The 23,744-nt window shown below is 41.6% G+C and overlaps 1 protein-coding gene across 1 annotated transcript in view; it reads right to left on the bottom strand.

Annotated features, from left to right (window-relative positions):
• Positions 1 to 23,744, bottom strand: part of HECW1 (HECT, C2 and WW domain containing E3 ubiquitin protein ligase 1) — a 434,806-nt gene that overhangs the window by 251,624 nt on the left and 159,438 nt on the right. The window contains exon 2 of the mRNA XM_055301338.1: positions 16,877 to 17,019. The gene's annotated coding sequence lies outside the window, so the exon portion shown is untranslated. The remainder of the gene's footprint in view (positions 1 to 16,876; positions 17,020 to 23,744) is intronic.

The following is a 23,744-nucleotide window of genomic DNA, read 5'->3' on the forward strand; positions in this document are numbered from 1 at the left end:
ATAGGTAGTCGTCATGATTTGACAGACAAGGGACTTGTTAAAGTGACAGTCAAATGAACTATTTTAGGAACACAAAAGGCCTTACCACTAACGAAAAAAGTCCAACAATAGGTTTAAGTGAGTGGAACAGCCTCCACCCCACTTCTCTCTGGAGCCCCCAGTGATGGCAGCAGAAGAAAATCTTTGCTCCTTGTTGCTTCAATGTCATTCTTGCTCCTTATGCTTAGGAGAGGTGACCAGGAGGCCTGGCCATGCTTTGCAGGATATGCAACTTTGACCACTTTGGTCAAATACGGAATTTTTTGGTGCAACCCTGAGCCACTTGGGAGGTTTATGTTTGGAGATGTTCAAGAATGAAGCTGTCAGAGTCTGGGCAGTCACTACAGCCAGAATAATCAGTGGGGGATGTAGGTGAGGAAAGCAAGGAAGATAGGAGGCGGGGGGTCTTCCTATGTTATTTAAGGGAAATTCCTGATCCCTAGCAGCATCTCCTTCTGCTCTACATGAAAAGAAAAGTCATTGAAAGTGGTATTCCTCTGTGTGTGCATGTGTGTGCATGTGTGTGCGCATGTGTGTTGTGTGTGTGTGAGAGAGAGACAGAGGGAGAGACAGAGAGGCAGACAGATGGACTCACAGACAGGGACAGAGAATGAATAGGAATGCACAGATGTCTTTCCCTTTTCAATCTCAGACATGTCCTTTGCTCCCGCAGGAGGGTTCCATCTCGATGCAAGTTGGGAAGGTCCCTTCTTTATGTGTTCACACCCGCTGAAGTAAAGGATATGCTTCTATTTCCCAGAACCACAGTGATGGCAGGTCAGCAGGTCATGGCACCCAGGCCCCAGAGACCCTGCTGGCCACCCCGGAGCCACCTGGTGGGCGTGCAGGGGAGCAATCTGGCTACAGAGCTGGGCAGCCATGAGCAACAGCCCTGATCACCACAGCTCCACTCCTGGAGCTCCCCAGGGCTGCTGTACCAAGTGGGGTGACTGTCTCTTCCATACCCAGGCACCACCACCTGCCTAACGACAGTCTAGTCTTCAGAACCTGACCTCTAAAACCGAGTCACACAGACTCCCAGAGCGACCGGTGGGAAGTCATGTTCATTCCCTCCTGCTGCTGTCGAAGGGCAGTGGCCTGCCCTGGGCACAGCATGTGAGTAGCAGAGCCATGACTGGAACCCAGAACCCAAGCCCCACGGCTTGGACCCCACTGCCTCTCTGAGGAGGCAGCCTCAGGCTTGCAGAGAATGTAAGGCACCGTGTGTTTTCCTCCTCTATTCAGAATCCTGTTTAGATTTGCTAATAGGCAATGTGGCCCGACAACGAACAGGGTTCTAAGAAGGACATTTGAGCAGGATTGCAAATGAGGTGCTAAGTTTGCATACGCAGTGAGGTTAATGTTCAAATACCTCAGTATTTGTCGTGGAGGTTCGGGGTGCTGTATAGATGCTCTCTTACATTTTTCCATCCCCTGGGAGGTTGGACCCAGCAAAGTTGGTGAGATTTTTAAGTAAACTGTCTTATTGTTTTCTTCCTTTAGCCCATTCAATGAGCAAATGTTGAGTCATTAGTGTGTACTAGACACGGTGCCAAGTATCAAGTATGCAGAGAGACGTGAATTAAACAGTGCTCCTACCCTCGAAGGGTTTTGTGTAGGAGGCAAACATTTAAGCAGTCAACTCTGACACAATGACAAGGACCATGACAAGAGTGGTAGGCAGGGTCCTCACGGGAGGGAGAGAGATGCTGGAGATGCCTTCCCAGATGGGAGAACAGTAACAGTGTATTTGGAAGGAGGAGTAGGAAGGTCACCAACTGGTCAGAGGCAGAGGGAAATCCAAGCTAAGCAGAAGGAACCTGTGTATAAAGGCAGAGCTTTACAAACAAGCGTGGCGCGCCCGTGTTTTCCGCACAGCAACTCCTAGCTGCCTGCCAGAGAGTGCCAGGGGGGGCAGCGAGAAATGGGAGACGAGGGGGTCCCAGGACACGCCAAGACATAGGATCTTGCCCTTTAGAGGATGGGGTGGGGTGGGCGGGAACAGGAGATTTTTTGCTCTAGGAAATGATACAATCTGTTCACCTTAGAAACATCATCCTATAGCAGTGAGAGGAAAGCAAGGGGAGAGGAGCCCTCTGTGTCTGGAGAAGCCTCTACTATAGCAATCCTGAAAGCCAAGGACACCTCTAGGGAGAAGCTTCATCAGACAATCCCTTAAGACTAAAACCACAGGGCCATCTGCAACGCAGGGGCTAAGATCCACTGTGGGAGGATGACAGGTAAAGGAACAAGGTATGGCCTGTGTCCTTGAGGGGGGTGAATGAGGGGTAAATGGAGGAACAATCCAAAGGCACAGTCACAGAGACCACATACAGCACCGAGTGTGGCCTGTTTCTGTTGGGATCTCGTGGCCATTGCATTCAACCAGGAGCAGGGCAGTGCCCTACACCACACTTAGCGCATTCTAGGACAAGTGGTAACTGTGCCTGATTCTACCACCGGGGACACTGCGTCATTTAATAACATGTGCCCCAGGATACTTTGCTCCTCAGAACTGATCAAGAGAAGTAAATTTCAGGACTTTTGCATCTTTCATTTTCAAAGCTTGGACGACACATGAACACAAATTGAATTGGACTGACTTTCTGGAACATACTGTATTTATAATCTTACTCTGCCATAGAATACAGTACAAAGGCTAGTCTTCACTGTTATATAGCAAAGTAATGTCACCAGTGACGTAGTAGAGCTCACTAACACATAAGTCAAACACACGTGAGCATGTACAACAGGACCTGTACCGTGCTGGAGGTGAGGCCTATGCTGGATATTATCTGGTGGTGAGAAGATACAGAAACTAATTATTTCAACCTAGGGTGAAACACAAACAAGTTTAGAGGGATTCACAAGATAGGAAGATAATTACTCATTTTGTCAGATAGGGAAGGAAACAAGACTTAGGGAGAAGCGGAGAAAGCACTTTTTTTTTTTTTTTAAAGGCAGAAGGAACATATGCAAAGGCAAGACAAGAGTTATAAAGACTGCCCACATGTGTCCAGGGGACTGGAAGACCAGGGTGCCTGAAGCAGAGGGTATGTGGGGCAGGAGCAGTGGGGAGGGGTGAGGCTGGAGCAGAATCAAGACCAGTCTTTTTTTTTTTTTTTTAAGATTTTATTCATTTATTCATGAGAGACACAGAGAGAGAAGCAGAGACACAGGCAGAGGGAGAAGCAGGCTCCCTATGGGGGGCCTGATGTGGGACTGGGATCATGACCTGAGCCAAAGGCAGACGCTCAACCACTGAGCCACCCAGGTGCCCCAAGACCAGTTTTAAGGCCAAGTGTGCCAAGTTAAGGATAGAGGGGTTTTTTGGGGGGACACTGAGCCCTGTTAAAGCCAGGGAAAGAGTCAGTGGTGGCCTCACCTACCTTGTGCTTTCATGAATACTGTGCTGCTGAACACCTTCCTTCAGCAACAATGCAGCAGAAGTTTCTACTAAAGCACTAGAAGAACTACTGGCCAAGGGGCTAGATATGCACAGCTAGGGAAGAGCCGAAGAACCCTCAGGAGGATAAGGGTTCATCTGCACTGCTCTTTCAGACCACCTGTCAGGACAGGGGGAGCACCATCCTGGACTGCAGCTCTAACAGAAGGGCCAATCTTGAGGAACGCGAACCAGATGGCCTATTACCGGTACACAGGGGACCTGAAGTTGCCGCAGCAGCACTTCCTTTTGTTATCAAGTAGATAAATTCAGTGTTAAGACCTGAGACCATTGTTTTGGAAGACAACTTAGAGCAGTGATGAAGAGGCAAATAGCATCTGGTCTCTCTCTCTCTCCCCTCTGTGTCATTCTTGTCTTTGTACCTCCCTTGAGAAGTGACATGGCCAGTTCATATCCCAGAGGGAGTCACAGGTAATACGTTCCTTCCCAAGTGCCTTCCCTCCCATCATTGTGCCCCTCCTGTGATGATATTTCTAGTCCGGGCTACTCGAGTCCAGGGCTAGCTGTCACCCATTCCCTCAGCCACACCAGGTTGTGCCGTCTCAGCACTCACAGTATAACGTGAGGGCCAGCAGAGATGGCTTAAATTGAGAGATATCGGTTGGAAAAAGAAGGAAGTAATTAAAAAGTGGTGCCATTAAAAGAGGATTAGGCCTGTCTTAAGTGATGTAAGATACAATGACTGAGAGAGCTGGAATGACGAAGAGAAAAATCAACCCATAAGCATCTCTACCCAGCTTCTGACATCTATAGAAGAGAGAAAGAATACAGGAGCAGAGACAAAAATATTGCTTTTGAAGTGAACCACAACCACACGGACAAAGTGTCTAAATCTGTGAAAGTCCCTTGAAGGTTCCCACAGCATCAAGATATCCCCATGGTCAACATAGCAAATCAAGTGACCTTGTAAGTGCCCTATTACATTATTATCAATTATTCATGGAAATGGCAAAAGGAAGGAAGAATTCTATTTTAAAAACAACAAAATAATAAGATTTGTTATTTAATTCTGTCGGCATTAGTCCTCACTAAGATTATGGCTAAACTGGATGGGGAGCTCACATTCAGGCTGTGGTTATTCAGATAGATATCTAGGCTCCCTACTTGACTTCTCCCATATGGAGACCACCTCAGCCAAAGTCTAGCTTGGTTTTAAGAGAACATTAAGAGAAAAGAAATATTAGCCATTGCTTTTTCAAACACGACACACTGCTGAGATTCTTAGATATCTTTCATAGACTATCCTTTCCAACATTTGCCATACTAATGAATCTTTTTAATTTTTCAGAACTAAGGAGAAGGGATAATCAATGGAGGCTGCTTGGAACCTTTGACTCATGGACAAAAGCTACCAACAGACAGTATTTTCAGTTTTCCAGACTTAAAGAAATAGAATGGCTTTCTCCTAATCCATCTCTTGTTTGGATGCCTGGGAGCATCACCTGAGCTTCCCGATGACACACAAAAGATGCATCTGACACAGTAAAATTATGAGCCCCAATGCTTCTCCCAAGAATTCCAGCCACAGGAAACGTTTGCTTAATAGTATGCTATAGGTTTAGATTACAGTCAATGAGAACACAATTTAATTTGACCCTCAGTAGCAACCACCAGAAGGCAAACTAGATTATCATCTGGCTAAGACATTTTTCACTCTTAAGCGGATGCCTGGAAGTTGTAGGTCTCAATGATACGGTAATATATTCAACAACGCTCACTGCTATTTCAATTAATTAAAAGATAAGCTGCCTACCCAGACAAATAGAACTCAGAAGTCTCAATGATCTGGATATTTTAGAAAAAAAAATTTTTTTTCCCATTTGAGGCTTGAATTAGTTATTCAGATAACATCTCTAATTTTCCCTTTTACCTTGTAGGTGGGAGGATTAAAGTTCTGTATCCTTCCAGGGGTTGACAGCTGTAGGAGGAGCCATGGGATATAGGAGCAGCAGACACAGCCCTCCCTTCACTGGGTGGCAGCAACAGAGACAGTGTCATCACAAGGAAATGCCTGGGTTGCCATTCAAACTGCTCATCACGCTTTTTCTCAAAGCCCCAAGAGACAGTGGTATTGAAAGGAAAATGAGAAAATGAAGTAATCTGGGTTTCTGAAAGGCTGTTCGAATGAAACATTAGCTCTGAGGAAGCAAGAGCCACAGGTACATGCTAATGAATCTTAAGTGCAAGCATTTCCATTACATTGGCTTTGTTCTTTGCAGAGGACAAGTCTTCTCCTCATTTGTAACAAGGCGCTCCCTGTCAGAACCTCAATCCTGACCCGCAGCAGAGGCCGGCATTTCACTCTTGCTTTATTACTCGCAGAAAGCTAGAGCCACATTTCAGAGTGCCTTTCAACCGCTAAAGGTGCATTTCCCAGACAATCTTCATTTATATATTCATTTGGTCAACAAATGCATGTGTCAAACCCTGGAAAATGAACAAGAGTATAAGCTGTGGCATCTGCCCTGGAAAAGAGAACACAAACTTGTGTGAAAAATAAATGAATCCAAGGTACTCCGTGGAGGCTCGCCTACCCTCCTGCCAAGGTGAGAGTTCCCAGGAGAAACACAAATGCAGGGTGAGAGTGGGGCAGGTATTCCCCATAGGGAGAACGGTGCAAGCTGATCAGAATGCAAAGGAACCAAAACACAGATTTTAAGTCCTACCCAATTTAAGTTTGCAAATATCTTCTCCGTTCAGTAGGTTGCCTTTTCATTTTGTTGATAGTTCCTCTGTGTGCAGAAGAATTGTAATTTGATATTGCCCAATTTGCTTATGTTTGCTTCCGTTTCCTTTGGCTTTCCAATTAGATTTTAAAAAAAATCATTAAGACAAATGTCATATATACGCGGCAAGGAGTTAATATCCAAAATATAAGAAGAACTCATGTAACTCAACAATAAAAACGCAAACAACCTGATTTAAAAATGGGCAGAGGATCTGAACAGACATTTCTCCAAAGAAGACATGCAGATGGCCAACACGCGTGTGAAAGACGTTCGACATCATTAATTACCTGGGAAATATGAACAAAAACCACGATGAGATATCACCTCCCACCTGTTAGAATGGCTGTTATCAAAAAGATGGAAATAAGTGTTGGAGAGTATGTGCAGAAGAGGGAACCCTCATGCACTGTTTGTGGGAACGTAAATCGTGCAGCCACTGTGGAAAAGAATAAGGAAATACCTTTACAAATTAAAATAGAAATACTCTATGATCCACTTAATCCACTTCTGGGTATTTATCCGAAGAATATGAAAACACTAATTTGAAAGGATACATGCACCCTTGTACTCATTGCAGCTTTATTTACAATAACCAAATTATGGAAACTATCCCCATTTGCAGATGACATGATAGGAAATTACCGCCTGTGTTTTCTTCCAGGAGTTTTATGGTTTTAGGTCTTACATTCCAGTCTTTAATCCATGATGAATTATTTTTGTGTATGCTGAAAGCGGTCTAGTTTCCTTCTTCTGTATGTAGCTGTCCAGTTTTCCCAACACCATTTATGGAAGAGATTTTCCTTTCCCTGTTGTAAATTCTTGGCTCCTTTGTCATAAATTAAGTGACCATATATGTGTATGGTTTTTATTATCTGAGCTCTCCATTCTGCTCCATTGATCTATGTGTTTCTATGCCAACATCACACTCTTTTGATTACTGCAGCTTTGTAGTACAGTTTGAAATCCAGCTTTGTTTTTTCTCAAGATTGCTTGCTTTGTCTTTTTGGGGTGTCTCAGGTGACTCCAATTTTAGAATTATTTATTCTAATTCTATGACAAATATCCTTGGGATTTTTTTTTTGACAGGGATTGCTTTGAATCCATGAGCACAGAATATCTTTTCATGTATTTGTATCTCCTTCAATTTCTTTAATCCATGTCTTACAGTTTTTAGCATACAGGTCTTTCACCTCCTTGGTTAAATTTATTCCTTAGGTATTTTATTCTTTTGATGCAATTGTAAATGCTACTGTTTTCACATTTTTTCTTTCTGTTAGTTCATTACTAGTCTATAGAAACTCAACAAATTTCTGTATGTTTATTTTGTATCCTGCAACTTTACTGAATTCATACATTAGTTCTAACAGCTTTTTTGTGGAGTCTTTAAGGGTTTCTATATAGCATATCATATTTGAATAATATGGACATTTTAACCATGTTCTTTGAATATATTCATTGATCTTTTTTTAAAAAAAAATTTTTATTTATTTATGATAGTCACACACACACAGAGAGAGAGAGAGGGGCAGAGACACAGGCAGAGGGAGAAACAGGCTCCATGCACCGGGAGCCTGACGTGGGATTCGATCCCGGGTCTCCAGGATCGCGCCCTGGGCCAAAGGCAGGCGCCAAACCGCTGCGCCACCCAGGGATCCCTCATTGATCTTTTCTATTGTACTTTTAGTCTCTGTTTCATTTATTTTTGTTTTCAAAACCAAAAATAAATATTTTTGTTTAGTCTCTGTTTTCATTTATTTTATTAACTTGGACTTTATTCTTTTCTCTAGTTCCCTTTAAGTATAGACTGTTTGATACTTGTTTTTTGAGGTAGGCCTGTATAGCTACAGACTGCCCCCTTAAAACTGCTTTTTGCAGCATCCTACAGATTTTAGACTATTGTATTTCCATATTCACTTATCTCCAGGTATTTTTTATTTCTTCTTTGATTTCCACAGTAACCCATTGGTTGTTCAGTAGCATGTTGTTTAATCTTCACGTATTTGTCATTTTTTTTCTCAGTTTTCTTCTTGCAGTTGATTTCTAGTTTCTTACCAGTGGAGTTGGAAAAGATGCATGATAAGATTTCAGTCTTGTTGAATGTATTGAGACTTGTTTTGTGCCCAAACGTGTGCTCCATCCTGAAGAATGTTCCATGTGTACTTCAGAAGAAGGTGTGTTCTCCTGTTTTTGGATGGAGTGTTGTGTGTTTATCTATTAAGTCTATTTGATTGAAGGCATGATTTAAGGCTCATGTTTCCTTAGTGATTTTTTTTTGTCTGGATGATCTATCCATTAATGTAGAAATGTGTGTGTGAGTGTGTGTGTGTGTGCGTTCCTGTGTATCAGTCTATTTCAAACTGATAGCATCTTATGCTTGAACATATTCTAGTAACTCTACATTTTTACTCCCCTCCATGTGTTCCGTCTTTGACGTCATATTTCACATCTTCTTATTTTGTATATCTCTTAACTATGTTATGCATACTTTTATTACATTTCTCTTTTAACCTTCATATTAGCTTTATAAGTGATTGATCCAATACCTTTATTATATACCTGCATTTACCAATGAGATTTTTTATTTTCAAATGTTTTCTTGTTATCAGTTAGTGTCTTTTATCAGCCTAAATAAGTGTCTAACATTTTTGGTGAGGCCAGTTTAGTGGTGATAAACTTTTTTTGGTTTTTGCTTGTCTGGAAAACCCTTTATCCCTCCTATTCTTGCTGGAAGACAATTCTTGGTTAGAGGTTTTCCTTTTAGCACTGTGAATATATCATGCCATTCTCTTCTGGCTTGCAAGTTTTCAGCTTAGAGACATATGAGGGTTCCCATTTATATAACAAGTTGTTTTTCTCTTGCTGCTTTTAATGTTCTCTCTTCATCTTTAACTTTTGCCAATTTAACTATAAAGTGTTTTGGTGTGTATCTCTTTGAGTTCATCTTATTTGGAACTCTCTGGGCTTTCTGAAGCTGGATGTGTGTATCCTTCCACAGATTAGGAATGTTTACTGCCATTATTTCTTCAAACAATTTTTCTGCCCCTTTCTTTCTTCTCCTTCTGAGGTCTGTATAATGCACATATTTTCCACTTGATGTTGTCCCACAAGTCCCTTAAGCTATCTTCATACTTTTGAATTCTTTTTTCTTTTATTGCTCTGTTTAGGTGATTTACACTGCCCTGACTTCCAGGTCACTGATCTATTCTTCTACATTGTCTAGTCTGCTGTTGAGCCTCTCTTTGTATTTGTCAGACCAGTTATTGTATTCTTCAGTTCTCTGACTTATGTTTGGTACTTTCTTCTGTTTTCTATCTCTGTTAAATTATGAGTTCATTCTTCTTTAGAGTTCAGTATGCATCTTTATGAGCATTATACTGAACTTTTTTTAAAGATTTATTTATTTATTCATGAGAGACAGAGAGAGAGAGAGAGAGAGAGAGAGAGAGAGAGAGAGAGAGGCAGAGACACAGGCAGAGGGAGAAGCAGGCTCCATGCAGGGAGCCCGACATGGGACTCAATCCCAGGTCTCCAGGATCATGCCCTGGGCTGAAGGTGGCGCTAAATCGCTGAGCCACCCAGGCTGCCCTACGCTGAACTTTTTATCAGGTAGATTACTTATATCCATTTCATTAAGGTCTTATCCTGTGGTTTTTGTCTTGTTCTTTCATTTGGAACATATTTCTTTGGTGGACTCTCTTTGTGTATGTTTTCATGTATTAAGCAAAACAGCTATGTTTTCCAGTCTCAGTGGCCCTGTGCAGCTGATGAACAAGTTGTTCAACCATGATACAGATTTTGGTTGTTTCTCAGACCTTTGTGATTGTCTAAGTAGCCTCATTTATTCTTGATAGGTCCCAGTTGTTGAGGATATGCCAAGAGTGTCCTGAGGGTGTTGCCTGGCCAAGGACTGTCCCTCTGACCATTTCAGATACATGGGGCCCAGAAGCATATATCCCACCAGCCACCAGAGCCAAACTCTCAGGGGTGTCCCCTGTGTAGGCTGTGCATACCCACCGGCTGTGGTGGAGTGGGACATAGCTGCAGTACACAGGGGTAGGATGCTCCTATCAAAGTTAGCAGGCTAGAGGTGGAGTGTGAAAATGTTGCCTCCCAGCATTAGCATCAACAAGGTAGGAGAACAGAAAAATGGAGCTCACCAGCACCTCCACCGTAAGAGAATTCCTAACAGGTTCCTGGCTCTCTGGCAGATGTTTTAAATTTAATAAATGAGTCTCTTTCACATATGGTCTAGGCATCTTTAAAATGGTAGATTTTATTCTGGGTCCAAGGGAGAATGAATCTGTGCATGAGCCCTTAAAACCAGATTTTCCATTCTCTATAGCCCTATAGTTCTCCTAGGATTAAGCCTCATTTGTTTTCAAGGCCAAATGCTTCAGGATGCTTGATGTGGGGCACAGACTCCTGTGCCTCAGGGACAAGCTCCATACTATGAGATCCCTCATGGCTTGGGGTGCCATGCCTGGGATGATGTTTCTTGTGAGACCATGTCTCCACTTCTCCTGTCTATCTCAATATGGGCCCTTTTATCTTGTGTTGTGTTCAACTAGCTTTCAGGTCCTTTCCAAAGGGAACTATTCCATATGCACTTGTAGCTTTGTTGTGTTCATGGGAAGAGGTGAGTTGAGCATTTTCTATGCTGCCATCTTGAAGCTCACAGATTGACCATTTAAAGGTTGCTGGAGTGCTCAACACCTCAAGAAGACATCCAATGGTTGGATAAGTTGGTCACAGACTGGGTTCAGATTGATACTAGGGAAGAATTTTTAAGAATTTTAAAAATTCTAATATATAATAAAAGCTATTCGAAATCAAAACTACCAGGAAAACATCTGTGAATGCAAGTGAAGTAGGATGTGTGTTTTCAATAAAAGAAGGTGTGAAGAATGGAAATGGATTTTTGTGGAGGGAAATGAAAGTAATTTTGTCTTAAAGAGAGGCTAATTATTTCAAAATGAGAAAGAAGAAAAACATAGGACAATATCTTAATGTAAGAAAGTTGTGAAAGGCTTGAGGAAAAGGAATATTTGGAAAAGAATTTTAATGTGTGGTCAAGCTAAGATTAGAATGAACTCAATTATGTTAATTGAATTTTAATACCAAAAGTAGGCTGGTGCAAAATTAAATTTGGTTTTCTCTCTGTTAAAAGGACAAAGTTTTCTTGGACTATTGTGTTTGCTCTTAAAAGATTGGAAAAGCTTTTTCTTGACCATAAGTGCCTAGAAAATAGATTTTATGTCCTGTCAAAATAATTTCCTGTGTTCCTGTGTATTTATCAGTTCTTTCATTAAAAAAATGAAATCATTAAAAAAGCTAAGTTTTGTTTTGTTGTTGTTTTTCACAATTTGACAAGCCATAGAACCATTTAACTTGGGATCCCTGGGTGGCTCAGTGGTTTAGCACCTGCCTTTGGCCCAGGGCGTGATCCTGAAGTCCCAGGATCAGGTCCCACGTCGGGCTTCCTGCATGGAGCCTGTTTCTCTCTCTGCCTGTGTCTCTGCCTCTCTCTCTCTCTGTGTCTCTCATGAATAAGTAAGTGGAATCTTAAAAAAAAAAAAAAGAAAAGAAAAGAAAAGAAAATCTTAAAAAGATTAAAAAAAACATTTAACTTCTTGTATTTGCCTGTGAAATCTGCAATTGTCACTGTATGTAAATGGATAATTAAGTATTGTTTTACAATAACCTATAATCCTATTTGGCCAAGTGTTTTAAAACCTTTTGATACTTTTGACAAACTCCCCCCAAATCAAATTCTAAATAGTGTTTTTGGAATCAAACTAACTTTGAGATTTTTTCAGAGGATCCCTGGAACACCTCAAAAGATTTATTTTCTCTCCTTATAAAAAGGTACGTTAAGTAATTAGGCATATTTGATGTTAAATTACATGGGAAGCACTATATAATAAGGAATAATACTAGCCCTTCTCTAGGTTGTATTTGTATATGTAATTAGTTTCCTAGAAATTGTATGAAATTCCTAAAGTTTAATAGGTCTTAGCATAATGTTAACAGTCAGAACTCCAGTTATTATCTTAAAACCTTGTGTTACAGAACTAACCAAATTTCCTTGTCAATTTCATTATAATGAACTCTCATCAGATTTCTAGAAATGGACTCTTTTTTGGCCAATGCAGACAGTTACTGTTTTACTCTAATGATTTGCAGAAGTGTTCCTGCAAAAGTACTTCATCTTAAGGAGATTCAAAGAAAAGATTCTGACAAGTACAAGGTTTCCGATAATAAGAAGCCTGGAAGATCATAAAACCAAACTGGGTAAGAATTTCCAGAGCTAATGGAAGAACTGGATTCTAGCAGAATAAGAATTAATTATATGGGATTGAATGAACTGAGGAGGATGATTATAATTTTTATGACTTCTTGTTGATTCTTTAATATTTTATTTTTCCAGATTTAAGGAAATATTTTCTCTTAAGCCATTTATGACTTACAATAATTTGGTAAAGCATACCTTTGTAAACAATGACGAAACATTTTTCCTCCCTACAAGATCCCTCCAAAATTCTTTACATGGTGAAATAGTTATATTTCATGAGTTCAATAAGGATCTGTTCAATAAGGATCTGTTCTGAGACTGACCAGACAGTTAAGGAATGAACACAGGTTGACTTTATGGAGCCCACTAAGCCCCTTGGGAAAACTGGCCTGGTACTTTGCTTACAGGGTTCTTGCAAAGCAATCTTAAAAAGAGCTTACATGGTCAACCACTATTCTTGCTGCACTTAAGTAAATGACCAGTTCAATTCCAATGTAAGCAAATTAGTTTTACTAATTTGTTCTTGTAAAAATGGGGGTAATTGTAGAGAAAAAAGTATTTGCACCTTTGTCTATATTAGATTTTGATCCTGTTAATTATCTTTGGAGTTTTGTTATATACCTATAAATTGGATGAGATCCTAAATCCTTCTGGTTTCCTCAAATACCTGGCAACAACTCACTAAACAAATATTCCCAGTGTTCTCCCACCCTACTGATCTGGAATCACTAAAAACAAAGACTGCCCTTGAATCTCCCTGGAAGGAGATACTAGATCCTTCTTACTACCCAGATGGCAGCTAAACTTCAGGGACCTGAAGCTTAGATACACATCTCACAGCTGAAGAGGGCTCCACCATACAGACACTGCAAACCTCCAAATCAAATTGATGAGGAAGAGAAGCTGTTATTCAATCAGACTGCTTACACACAAGATGTCAGATCAAGACTTCATACTTTAACTGAACATGACATTTTTTTTTTCCTTCTCTTTCTTCACTCTGGCATCAGCTTGGAAAGATAATGCCCCCAGTTGTTTCTCCCAGGCTATTGCTAAGAGGTAAACTTTGCCTTTAAGACTCCTAGATTTGTCATCAGAAACTCCTATTTGTCCATTAACAGTGTCACCTTAGTCAGAGTCATTTGTGCCCTCATAGGATTTATCTTTGTCTATGGTGGTCGTCATGTTCCTTGAGCCTCTGAATGCCTAGACGGCAAGACATAACCAGACAATATCTCTTAGATTATCTAACTCTGCCCCTAACTTTCCACAAAGACCCCCCATTTGTAGACTCCTCTGGATCTTTGCCAGCAAGTTAGAAAGGAATAACCAGGAGGCCTTCATGATTCAGGATCAGGCTTCACTTCCTTTGGCAGGGCCATGCTTCTTTGGTTCAAAGTAAATGTAAATGAGAATATGATCAGAAACCTTTCCTTAACTCTCAAAGATGCTGCAGAATCCATTGCTAAAACAATAACTACCCACAGAGACTCTATGGTTAAGGTTGTTCTTGGTAAGAGGATAGTTCTTGATTATCTTTTAACTGAGCAAAAAGGTGTCTGTGATGTGGCCAGAACCACTTACTGTACCTGGATTAACACTTCTGAGGAAATTGAAACTCAGTTATATAAGGTCACTGAGCAATCCACTTGGCTCAAAAAGGTGACTACTTCAGCAGAGTCTTTCTTTGACTTCTTTGATTTTGATTGGTTTGAATCTTGGGGACCATGACTCCAAAGTACACCACAGATATTGGGAAATATCCCATCTATAACAGTCAGAATGATCTCCCCGGTGCATTGTATTCTCTCAAAAGTGTTAAATGTTTACAGTTGCTAAACACCAAGAAAATGATCTCCCTAAGACTGGAATGTCAGAAAAGGAGAAAATGGTCAACTTAAAAACTGTGAACCTGAATTCATGGCCTGTGAATATCACAATATTAAGCAAAAATGTCATGACCTATGTGAATACCACACAGAGGACATCTGTCAGTCAAGCTGGGAGTTTATAAAAACGGGAGAATTGGGATCCCTGGGTGACTCAGTGGTTTGGCGCCTGCCTTCGGCCCAGGGTATGATCCGGGAGTCCCGGGATCAAGTCCCACGTCGGGCTCCCTGCATGGGGCCTGCTTCTCCCTCTGCCTGTGTCTCTGCCTCTCTCTCTGTGTGTCTCTCATGAATAAATAAATAAAATCTTTAAACAAACAAACAAAACAAAATGGGAGAATTGTTAAAAAGGAGACAGCATATACAAAATGGAGTCACCTGTGCTAAATCCCATACCAGCAAACCAAAGCTCTATATGTAACCTAAATGCAGTTTCAGCCCTTCTAGGAATATAACATTTAACTAGACAACATGGAATCACCTGGTCAGCACTAGTAAGGTAATTTACCCAACAGACCCCTCTCATTTCAGTTAAGAAGGCAACCTTGCCTGAAACCTTGCATTCTTTGCTAATAATTTCCTCTTTCCACCTTCCAAAACCTTTGCTTTATATAGTTTGGCAGAGCTCCTTCCTATTGCTAGATGGGATGCTGCATGATTCCTAAATCATTGAACAAAACCAATTTAATCTTCAAATTTACTCAGTTGAATTTTTGTTAACACTAGCCAGGACCAGAGATACCAAAGCAGCCAAGTGCACCCTGAAGGTTGAAATGTCTTGATAGGTGCCAGGGAGAACTTTGGGATAGTTTCTAAATGGATTTGCCAGCCTTCGTGTACATTTGGCCTTATTCCTCAACCTAGGATGGTGGAAAGGGACCATAAACTGAACTGAGACAAACAAAATGGTATAGCTGAGTTTGGGCTGGACCTGAGAGCATCAGTGGAGGATGAGCAGGGACGCTGTCATACACTGGCCCTTCTTTCAGCTCCAAAATCCCACAGGTGTCTGTGGCTTTGCTGCTGACCTCAGAGCTGGGCATTCAGGTGTGTGTCCCAACAATGGGCTTTATGCTCACCACTGGGGCAGACACCGCCATAGTCTTTCCTGGGCAAGGAGAAAAAGTGAGCCCCATTCTGCAAATTTCCAGGACCTGAGGAAGTCCAGAGTTGGAATTTTTCAAATGTAAAAATAATACATGCTAAAAACTTGAAAAAATATGCAAATTAAAAAAAATCATGTGCCCATAACTATACCATTCAGAAGCTCCCAGAATGGTCATTTACAATATTTCCTTCTTTTTTCTTTACACATTTTGTCATGTAGTTGAGACTACTTATTTTGATATCTTGCTTTTTATGTATAACACAGTATTATAAGAATTTCTCCATGTTATTAAAAATATTCTACAAAAGTCATTTCAATAACCATAATTAGCACATGGATATTTATAGTAATTATCACACTAATTTTATTTTTGGAAATTTAGATTGCTCAATTTTTCTCCATTGTAAATAATGCTAATTAGGTTGGCATGACCACATACTAGTGAAAATGTCCAAGTGAAAAGCAGCATTTTGAGATTTTAAAAATAATAATCTATAATTTCAGATGTTAAAAATAATTTAAAACAACATGCTTTTGTCACAGATGCCATTGATATTTAAAAACAATTTAGTGGATCTTTGTCTGGTATGAACAGGCTTACAACCACTTTTTTCTCTCTTACCAAGTTTCCTGGGAACTACTGCTTCGAGCTATGAGACATAATCAGATATAAACAAGGGTCAATTTGAAGGTCTTTAGATGGGCTGGAAAATACCCATGCAAATCAGATGTCCTCTTCCTTCACTGCCACCTGCCTGTTCTTCCATCAGCTGCCCCCACTCCCTCTCCCTGTCCTCTGGTCTTCCCCTCATTCCCTCCAAGAGTGGGCTGATCCAGGTCCACTGCCCAAAATGGTTCTCAGTCCTCAATCCTGCTGCCAGCCATAGGATGACAAAATAAGAAAGCATCCCTCCCAGTCACATAAAGGCTGGGGTTGGGGGCAAAAGCCTTTGAAGTCAGACCGACTGGGGCTTAAGTACAATTCCAACTGCTATGTGATCCTGACCTCTCCAAACTTCAGTCAATTCAATACAATAAGACCGGATCTCCTCAGGAAACCATTGCCACAGCCAGAGTAGAGTCAGCGATGAGGACTGTGGAGCCAGGGATCAGTGAGTTGAGTAACCTACCCTTGTTTGGCCTTATATAATGCTGCTTCAGTGGGACTCTTAGAGCTAGTTTTATTGTGACAGTGACAGCCCGTCCCCCAGGACCTCTCTCAATGGAGTTCCTTCCCTCTGCTAAGAAATGCCTTCTCAGAAACACCCTCTCTCCCACCATCTGCCTCAGGCTCCAAAAAGGCTGGTTGTAGAACTGCTGCCATTGTCTTGAAGATCTCCCTGTTGTGGTCACCTGCGTGGCCACCTGTGTTGCTCTTGAGAAGAGGTGACACCATGTTGAAGGGACCGGAGTATCTGAGGTCACAGGGGACACAGCAGGGTCTCTGCCAGATGGCACGGTGAGATTTCCACTTGAACGAGTCCTGAGCTCTTCCCCTATGGGTTTAAAGATTATATAATGCACTAAAAGTAAGTTGTTTGTTATTAAAAAAAAAAACAACAACAACACAAAACAAAATCCTACCTCTGCTCCAGAGGACTCTCTTTAGATCTGGAGAGCACCCTCGAGCATGTGATGCTAAAGATTGAGGACGGGGCCTTGGGAAAGTGCCAATGATAGCAACAGAACATTATCTGGCACACTTAGGTTTTGCCTCGAACTATCAGGAAAGCTGAGCTGAACACTGAACACCCACAACACCCCAGGAACACTGTCTTGCACACATGATGAAGTCAGAGGAGTCCAGGGTGGCCTGAGGAGTGCTGGATGGAGAAGGCCATTCAGTAGTGACCTGCCTGTCTCTGCCACCCCTTCCTCACCTCTCACATTGTGCCACTCGCTGCTACTCGTAGCCGGCCACCCCATGATCAGTCCTTAGAGGGGAAGTATGGTGACACAGCAGGAAGTTCAATTTGCTTCTATTCTGCTATGACATGTGACGCGGGTTATGAACTGGACTTCAGTTGTTCTTGTGACTTATCTCCACTGTGTGTCCATCATGTGGCTAGTTCCTGGGGCCACATGATATAAAGGAAAGAGTACTTGCTTTAGATCACACATATCTGTGCCAAGTGCTGGCTGTATATTACTACCAATGTGTTCCCAAGCTAGCTATGCTTAGTCGGGTAGGCCTTCCGGTTCCTCTGAGCTTCCGTTTCATTTGATGCATAACTGCCCTGGATGGTTATAAAAGTTAACAAGAAGCGAAGAAAGAAGCAAAGAGAGGCGCCTGACCCAGTCAGGCTCACGGCCATGGCACATTACATCTTGTCTTGATGGAAACCTCATTCCTCACCTTGCTCTCCTGAAACTGGGTTCCTACCTTGTCCTGTCATTCTCCCTAGAGAGAGAACAGCCCTTGATATTCAGTCTTTCCTTCAGCTTTCAGATCTTTACCATGTCACTGATCTGGCTGGATCCACAAACATGGCCTCCCAGGCTCCCTCTGCTGGCTTGGAAACCAGTTACTCCATTGGGCTTCGTAGATCCTCTTCCCATGTGGACCTGCCACTTGTCACTCTTGGCTCTGGATGTTACAACCCTCCTGCCACCTCCCTTATACCACCTGTGGAATTGGGTAGATCCTGCACATACTTGGTCCATTGACAGAGCTTGAATAACTGTCTCCAGGTCCTCATTCTCTTCTACTCAAGCCTATGACCTCTTGAACCCTGAGTTATTATTTCTGGCAAGTGAGAACACCAGCGAGGTCTCCAAAAGGGGCTAGAACCCAATCTCAAAAGGGGTAGTAGTGCTACCACTGCACATAGGAATAGCATCAGTAAGTATTAGAAGACTGTACTCCATCCTTCAGTGATCAATATTGCTGAGTTGCCTGCTACCAACCAAGTGCTGTGTAGGCCGTGAGATAAACCAGCAAATGGAAGAGGCAAAAGGCCCTGCCCGTGTGAAGCTTGCATTCAGCTGTGCATGGGACACCTGGATGTGGACCTAATTGGAGGGCGAAGGTAAGGTGAGAGAGGCAGGCTGGGAACAGGTTTGGGAAGATTTGAATGTTGGGAAATTGTCTTTGGGATTCATTACCTCTGATGGGGAAGAACCAGCCATTGCATGTGCTTCAGGAATGGTGGAGAGTAACAGCATAAACACGGACTGTCAGAAAAGCAAGACTGACAGAAGAGAGTGAACGAAGGAAGACAACAATGCACAGTGTTTTCTAGTTTCTGAGAAGCTATCGCATCACACAATTGCCCTGAGGGCAGGGGCCAGGAAGACAGGTCACAGTCCGTTCCAAGGAGGGTGTTGCCCGGGGTCCCAGTGAGCAGAAAAGTGGGGCCTCAAACCTCTGGTTTGTGACTCCTGGTCTTCTAGTCTGGATTTCCTTTCCTAGCAAAAATTTTAGTTACTCCAAATCCATTGCATCTTTTTTCTTAAAAAAACAAAAACAAAACAAAAACAAAAACAAAAAAAAAACACAAAACTCTCAATTTAAAAATCTTTTAAAAAAGCTTTATCACAGTGTTCCCACAAAAATGTCAAGAGGAAGGAATATTATCAGAATTACCTGGGGATTTTTTTGAAATACTGATGGGCACCCTGTTCCTCCCTCCCTCCTCTACTCCCAAATTCTGACAGTGTTATTGTGATGCATCGAATTTGCAAGAGCTCCCTTAAAAAAATTTTTTTTTAAGATTTAAATTCAAATCAGTTAACATATAGTGTAGTATTGGTTTCGGGGATAGAGTTTAGTGATTCATCACTTGCATACAACACCCCATGCTCATCCCAACAACTGCCCTTCTTAATGCCCATCACCCACCTAGCCCATCCCCCTACCCACTTGCCCTCCAGCCACCCTCCATTTGTTTTCTATATTTAAAAGTCTCTTATGGTTTGCCTCCTTCTCTGTTTTTATTTGATCTTACTTTTCCTTCCCTTCCCCTTTGTTCATGTCTGTTTCTAAAATTCCACATGAGTGAAATCATACGATATTTGTGCAAGAGCTTCCTTGACTCTGCTTTCTATCAGCCTTCACTGTAGTGTGTCCTGCCAATCCCCCCCTATTTATTGATGGATCTCAGTCCTGGTGGTTTCAGCTCTATGTTCAATTGTGCAAGCCCTGGGGAAGGAGGAAATGTTACCATAACACTATCAATGAGAAAAGACATGGAGAATATGTCTCCATTTGTAACATGCAGAGAATCATATGATTAAAGCTGGTGGGTTTTCCCCCCAACTAGCTACCTCTATTTGGGTATCTACTAGGCTTCTCAAACACAACATGTCCAAAACACAAATTCTTGATCAATCCAGCTCCAAATCTGCCCTTCTCCATCTCAGGGGATAGTAATTGCATTCTTCCGGGTGTTCAGGCTGAACATTTGTAGGTATACTTGACTCTCCCTCTCACACCCCTGATTCAATTCAGCATATCTACTCATCCCTAATCACCCTGCACCAAGTAGCATCCTTTTCCTGTGTCTAATCCCTTTCCCCCTTTCACCTGCACTGTCTTTGCGGCATTTAACATGGACAAACAAATATAGATCCATTTGTTTATTGTATGTCTTCTTCCACTACCAGGCATGTTGCATGAGAACCAGCATGGTTTGTCCACTGTTGTATCCTCCTGGTGCCCACAAAGAACCACTCAATTACTTTTAGGTGGGTAAATGAATATTACTGGTGTCACTGTATGTAAATAATTTACAAATCTATTGATTTTTCCATTTAATTAGAATGAAGAGGTTAAGCTGCCACCACAGGAAGTTCAGGGTGTTTCAGTACTCAGGGCAAGCATTTATGTAGCATCATGGAGCTTCCTGAGTTTTATGACTTTCAAGCTGAAAGTAGCCTGGGGACTATGACTTTCCTGCAGAGTTAAAAGCATGGTTCTGGGTGATGTTAAGTTGGTAATATCCTTCCTCCTGAGCACTGTTAATGGTAGTAGTTTGGACTTCTGTTGGACACAAAAACATTTTAAAAGTGGCAAACAGAAACTCTGTGCATTTGTCAATAGGAGTAGAAAAAAGATAACACATACCATTTTTGAGAGCCAACAAGTGGCTGGCACATTGGCTAAATATTATTTTAAATATTTACTATAAAGAAACTGACACTGTATTCATGCTTTCACCTCTGATGGGGAAGAACCAGCCGTTGCATGTGCAACGGCTCAGTGTAATAAACTGAGCAGAGATCAACTGCACAATCAGAACAGAAGTGAGAGCAGGAAACACTGCAGCTCTGAAGGCTTGAAGACCAGCCTAACCACAAATGAAAGGAGGAGAGGGTGTCACAGGGCTCCCTGCAGCTTTGGCAGAGGTCAGACTTGGTGGCGTGATCGCTGGGCTTCACACTTTGTGCTTCACTTAGTTCCAATCCTTGGGTCTCTGCAGCCTGCTGCTATGTCTGTCCCTCACTGAAGCTTGTTTGGACTGTTTCAATTTCTCATTTCATTTCTCTACCTGCCCTCCTTAAGCCCCCACCCTCCAGGCTCCTGAGCTCCTTCCTTCAGAACCCAGCGCAATGACGCACTTGTTCTCAGTCTGTCCTTTCCCTCATGGACACAGCTTCAAAGCCTCTGTGATCTATCTTTGTGGTCTTTCATTTACAGACAAAGTTTAAGTATAGATGCCTATACCATAGACCAAAAGACCTCTGACCAGTTCCCACAATTAGACCAGTGGCCTTTGCCCAACTCAGATTCCTGGTGCTCTCAGGATGACTTACTTTTCCATGTCTAGGCATTTTCCTGGGAACAAAGAGATTAAAGCTTGCTGCTATTTGTTATTTGCTTTCTTCCCCCAGCCTTCTCTGGGTCCTTTATTTTCTATGACTCAGAGCAAGTTCATTCCTGACTGTACTCCGCGTAAGTAGTTGGAATCCAAGTGGCATATGCGTCATGAAATTCAGAAAGCCTCATTGATCTTTGCAGAGCTGTATTTTGATTTTCTAGTCGACTAGTTGTCACCTGGGGAAAGTGCTTGGAATAGCCCCCAGTCCCTTTAACAAATACATGTAGCTGCTTGGACCTCAGCCCCAGGGATTCAGACTTAATTGGCTGGTGGTATGGCCTAGGCACACACAGGTCCCCAGGTGAGATAGCCTGATTCAGTTTGTCTCAACATCTCATCTCTGACAGCAACCCATCCCACCTCCTACCCCACTCCCCGCCCTTTATCTTAAGCTGCTTTTTATAGTGAGGGCTCCAAGAATCACACTATGTCTATAAATATTCTCCAGCAATTCCCAGTTATTGGTAAAATCTGCTCTTTTAAAAAGCCAGCCAACTTATTTTATAGAAAAAAGTTATATTAAGTTCATATAACTATAAATTTAACAACTTTAAATAAAAAAAGCCTTAAAGCAAGAAGAAAAAAATCCATATAGAAAGCACATGAATTTGAATAGGAACGCCTGGGTGGCTCAGTGGTTGAGCGTCTGCCTTTGGCTCAGGGTGTGATCTGGCGGTGATCAGGGTGTGATCAAGTCTGCTGTCAGACTCCCAGCAGGGAGCCTACTTCTCCTTCTACCTGTGTCTTTGCCTCTGTGTGCGTGTGTGTGTGTGTATTTTATGAATAAATGAATAAAATCTTTTTTTTTTAAAAGAAAGCCCATGAATGTGAATAAAATACAGTGAATAAAATCCCTTTGGGATTTTGAATTATAAAGCCTGTCCTGGCTCTCTGCCTCTTGCTTGACCTGCAATCTTGGGCAAGTCTTTTACCCTCTTGCTCCTTAATTTTTTAACATCAAAATATAAATACTAAAATATATATATATATATATATATATATATATATATACTATGATTTCACAGGTAGGAAGAAAGTGGAGTAGTGCTTGTGAATGTATCTCATAATTATCTTATTAAAAATAGAATGAAAATTGTTTTAGATCCTAGAAGAGTCAGTCATAGCATTTCTTAAAACAAAATGATCCATGACTAGTAGAGTCCACAAACCCCAAAAGAGAAGAGTCTCAGTCCTGGGATTCTGCTTGCTTTAGAGAAATCACATATTTCAAACACGAGCGAGCCACTGCTGCTGGATACGCCATTGTTATCATCATCCAAGCCCCAGAGATAGTCTCCCCCACAACTGCAGAAGGTTGAGAGGTGCCCACAACCTAGTATGGAGGCTGTGAGATGTTGGCATTCTTGAATGACACAATTACCCTTAAATTGGTATAGCTCTAGCTCTAAATCAGTGACTCTAAATATTGGTTTCAAGCTCCCTTTACACTCTTAAATATTGTTGAGAATTCCAAAGAACTTTTATTTACGTTGGTTATATCCTTCAATATTGATCACATTAGCAATTAAAACTCAACATTTTAAATATATGTATTATGTCATTTAAAAGCAACACTAATAAACTCATAAAATACTAACTTGGGTAACATTTTATGAAAAAGAACTGGTTTTCAAAACAAAAAAATGAAAAAGAGAATTGTTGCATTGTTTTACATTTTTGCAAGTAGAGGTCTGGTGTAATAGAGGAGGCAGCTGAATTCTCATGGCTGCTTCTGACTTTGGTCTGCTCATATAATATATCATGGAGCTTCTGAAAAACTTCAGGGCACATGATGAGAGAATGAGGTGACAAAGGCAAATAAAGCCTTACTATTACTATAAAGTTAGTATTGACCTTACAGACCCTCTGCTTTATGGGAATTCCTGATGGTTCAAGGAACCACATGAAGATTGCATTAGGCTGCACATAGCGAACACAAAGACACACGAGTCTGCGCATAATGAACGAGGAAAAGAGAGGCATGGAGCAGAAGCAGGCAGGGGCCGGTGACACGGATCATGGGAAAACCTGCAGTTTGTTCTCAGTATAAGTGGGAAAGGCCTCGAGTACAACAGACATGATCCAATGGAAGTCCAGGGGCTCCGGTTATGAGCAAATCATATTTTGTTTAAAATGCTTCTTTTCACCTAATGGAAACTCCTACACCGTAAAAAGGGCAAAAAAGAGCATTTTTGCTTCTAGTACTCATAAAAATGTTCATTCTGGAATTTTCTCCTTATATATTAAGTAGTAACTAGAAAAAAAATTAAAGAAAGCAAAAGGCAGCAATGCAAAAGCCAAAGGCTATCCTTTGTCTGCCTCTTGTCCCAAATGAGTTCAGGAAAATGCAAAGAAGCTCAGTTCATGATCACACAGTCCCCTCAGCTGGAAAGAAGGGGACC

This window comes from Nyctereutes procyonoides, unplaced genomic scaffold (genome assembly GCF_905146905.1).
Source record: "Nyctereutes procyonoides isolate TBG_1078 unplaced genomic scaffold, NYPRO_anot_genome, whole genome shotgun sequence".
Taxonomy (NCBI): domain Eukaryota; kingdom Metazoa; phylum Chordata; class Mammalia; order Carnivora; family Canidae; genus Nyctereutes; species Nyctereutes procyonoides.